Source organism: Palaemon carinicauda, chromosome 29, assembly GCF_036898095.1.
Source record: "Palaemon carinicauda isolate YSFRI2023 chromosome 29, ASM3689809v2, whole genome shotgun sequence".
NCBI lineage: Eukaryota > Metazoa > Arthropoda > Malacostraca > Decapoda > Palaemonidae > Palaemon > Palaemon carinicauda.
The window spans coordinates 81,197,945-81,202,350 of record NC_090753.1 but is presented as its reverse complement, the minus strand read 5'-3'; positions in this window follow the sequence as shown (position 1 = coordinate 81,202,350).

Below are 4,406 nucleotides of genomic sequence, written 5' to 3'. Positions count from 1 at the left end.
AGGGTTTTTACACTTTAAAGAAGTTGGAAGACGAAAGAAATATGAGAAGGGGAAATCAGAAACTAGGTGGAGATTAATGGTCAAGATAAGGGTTAAAACCCTTTATTCAGAAATTTATTATGATGGGAATATTAGTTTATTAGGTTTATAGAATTAAATATATGATTTAATTGGAAAAACATCGTTTAGTGCAGTTTAGAGTTCGTAGGGATAGAATTAACAAGAAAAAAAAAATTAAACAAAATAAACAAATTAATTTTGATTAAATCTATTGGACCGTTCTTAATCAAAAGAATATTTTTTTCATATTGCTAAAAGAGTTTATTAAAACAACAATACAGGTTAGTGTAGAATAAAATCACTAACATAACTATACATATATAGACATAAGCTTAATAACACTTACACGCACAAGCACACGCACACATACAGACACAAAAACACACACCCACACGCACGCACATACAAATATATATATATCTATATATATATATATAATATATATATATATATATATATATATATATATATACACATATATATATATACACAGACATATATATATATATATATATAAATATATGTATATATATATATATATATATATATATATATATATACGTTGAACAGGCTGACATAAGTCTCTCTTTATAGTTTACAAATGAAAACTCTATTTTCATATGGTTAATATTGTTATTTCTTCATTTCCTTTCCCCACTGGGCTATTTTTTCCCTGTTGGAGCCCTTGGGCTTATAGTAACCTGCTTTTCCTACTAGGGTTGTAGATTAGCTAGTAGTAGTAGTAGTATAATAATAATAATAATAATAATAATAATAATAATAATAATAATAAAATAAAAATAATAATAATAATAATAATAATAATAATAATAATAATAATAATAATAATAATATATGCAATGGACGATAAGATGGGAGAAAACAATAACTAACAGAAAGGGTAACAGAATTATTTGGCATAAGCTCAAATCTGGCAAGGGATTAATTTTTCTTGTAAAGTCAAGGTTGAAATATCTGATAGGATTGTGAAGTCAATTTTCACCTGTGGATAATTGAATACGTCCATAAAATCAATATTGTTCGGGCAAAAAATAAATCTATAATATTTTAAGGCATTACTGTAGTCATTTTTCCCTTTATAGAATATGAAACGTAGATTTTGAATGTGTTAGAAAATGATTGGAGCGGATAAAAATGAATCATTTGGGTACAGATCATAAATTGTGTTAATGGTAGAAATATAAAACGTTCAGAGTATTTTGAAATGGTTCGGCCATGTGGAAAGAATTATCAAGATAAATTGGCAATGAAAATGTAGCTTTGAAAATTAGTTATATTCTATACTAGGTGGGTTAATTTCACTGTTGGAGCCCTAAGGCTTGTAGCATCCTGCCATTCCAACTAAGGTTGTAGCATAGCTAGTAATGATAATGAAAAAATTAAGAACTGAGAGGAAAGAAAATCCTAGATAAGGTTGGATAGATAAAGTCCAGGACTTAACAGAAAGGATGGGCTGGGGTAACCATGAACATCATTAGTATATGGAAGATAAGGGTGAATAGCGTAGAACGTCGAGGTTTGAAATGCTGCTGATGAGCCCTTCTTACGTAAGTTTTACTGCGCATTGGCTCATCCACTATCATCTTCAGCCATTCATAGGGGATACGACTTAACGATGAATATATATATATATATATATATATATATATATATATATATATATATATATATATATATATATATATATATTCAAATAAGCCATATATTTTTGCTACATTAATGTCTGGATTCTCTTAACGACCTCAGGATCAGAGCCCCAGGCTAAATCACAGAAAGACAAGAGCTTGTGACCGGCCGGGAATCGAACCCTGGTCCGGCAAGCTTGTAGAGACAGTGACTAAACCACCTGGCCACGAAAATATATGGCTTATTTGAATATGAAAAACACGTCTAAATGTGCAAATATATATATATATATATATATATATATATATATATATATATATATATATATATATATATATATATATATATATATATAGTTGTAATTGATATGGAAGTACGAAATAAATAACTCTATAAAATATGTTACATTAAATCATAAGCAAAGGCAACAGATAACACTTAATAATAACACAGAGAGAAAAATCTAAATAATACAATTTTCGAGGCAACCAAGACGCCCTCCATATTAAAGTTCATACCTACTTGAAAATCCGTGCCCGAAATATGGCAACGAGGAAAGTTTTGCCAAACGCTGCCATCTTCAACAACTCATGTAAGATACTGAAGTTGGGGAAAGTTTGCCCTCATTCGCCCTCATTTGCATACGAGGAAGGTTGAATTACTGCCGTCTAAAACCATTACCTCGTGTGATTCTATTCTATTTTAAGGTCATTAACTTGCTTGTGAATTAAATTAAGAAAAAAAAAAGAATTCTTACTGGATATTCAGGGAGAAGATGTAGAGGAGGTATATGTAAATGGTGCGAGATGTATTCTCTACTCTTACGGTTAGTTCTTGGGTTAAAGTTCTCTTGCTTGAGGGTATACTCGGGCACATTTTTCTATCTTATTTCTCTTCCGCTTATTTTGTTAATGATTTCATAGTTTATATAAGAAATATTCATTTCAATGTTGTTCGTGTTCTTAGAATATTTGATTTTTCATTGTTTCCTTTCCTCACTGGGCTATTTTCCCTGTTGCAGCCCCTTGGCTTATAGCATCCTGCTTTTCCAAATAGGGTTGTAGCTTAGCAAGTAATAATAATAATAATAATAATAATAATAATAGGGAAGAAATTATAAACGTACAATCATGTAGAGATGATCACGTATAATCATACTGGATTCTGATTTAGTGTTTTAGGATACCTGGCATAAATCGCTATCTACCTACCAAGGTGTTTCCCCAAACTTTGAACGGTAGTCGACAGGGAGAGAACATTTTGAGTGATTGGTTAATTACTGTATCGACACCATCAATAAAACGTTTTACCGACTGAATTTGAACTAAAGACCAAGAGACTAAGTGATTAAGTAAGTTTGGCTGAGGAAATATCAGTTTTAAAAAGAGAACAAAGGGGAACTTTTCTTCTCTTAGCTCCTCCCAGCCTGACGAGGGATTCAGCCGAGTTCGGTTGGGACTATTAGGGTGCAACAGCCAACCCACCCCCGTTATCCATCACAAATGAAGCTGCATATACCGCATCCCATGCTGCTGCTACCTCAGCGGTCACCAAGGCGACTGGAAGAAGCAGCATGGTCTATATGAATTGCGTCTTAAATAATTTATTGAAACTAGTAATGTTTCAGACATCATTTTGTTTAATTCAACTGAAATTATTTTAGCCTATATAGAGTTAAAAGTTTTGAAGGTCGCTCATGAATGGCAGAGGCAAGGGGCAGTGACATTGCCATAGCAAGCAGGACAATACCCTAGAGACTGACCATATGTATTACATGATAAGCGCCCAAGGCTCCCCCCCCCCCTCCATCTAACTAGACCCAGGAATGGCCAGGCAATGGCTGCTGATGACTCAGCAGATAGACCTATAGGCTCCCCCAAACACCCCAAACCTTAGCTCACAAGGATGGTGAGACTGCAGCAAATTGTGTAGCTGATTGATACTGAAATGCGGCTCGGCACAACTAGGTTTTATGATATAAGACAGGAAATCTTATTTAAGATATTTACTGCAAATGATATGTATTTCAAAATCGGGATATTGAATGTCATTGTACCAATCATGATTTAAGCAATAAATGGGGTATATGAGCGTCAGTCGGCTATGGTAGGTCGCACCTGAATTTTATGGGGAAAACGGAATTTAATAAACCAAATCTAAAAAAATTTATCGAAAACCATAGTGCTTGATACCTTCATAAATTACCATTATTTATTTATTTATTATTATTATTATTATCATTATTATTATTATTATTAGCTAAGTTACAACCCTAGTTGGAAAAACAAAATGCTATAAATCCAAGGGCTTCAACAGGGAAAAAACAGCGAAGTGAGGAAAGGAAATAAGGATATAAATAATTTACGAGAGAAGTAAAGTACAAAAGAAAAAAAAATAATAATTTAAGAACAGTTATAACATTAAAACACATCTTTCATATATAAACTATAAAAAAGAGACTTATATCAGCCTGCTTAAAATAAAACAAACAATCGCTGCAAGTTTGAACTCTTCAAGTTTAAATTATGATAGTCTGTATATATAGGTCAAATTAATCACTGCTTTCATCTGTTTTTCTTGAATCAGAAAATTTAAATACGCATATTAAACAATTATCAATATTCATCCACCATTTAAGTTAGATAAACTATTTTTTATATTGATTAAACAGATAAACCCATTGTAAAGTTTGAATAAAA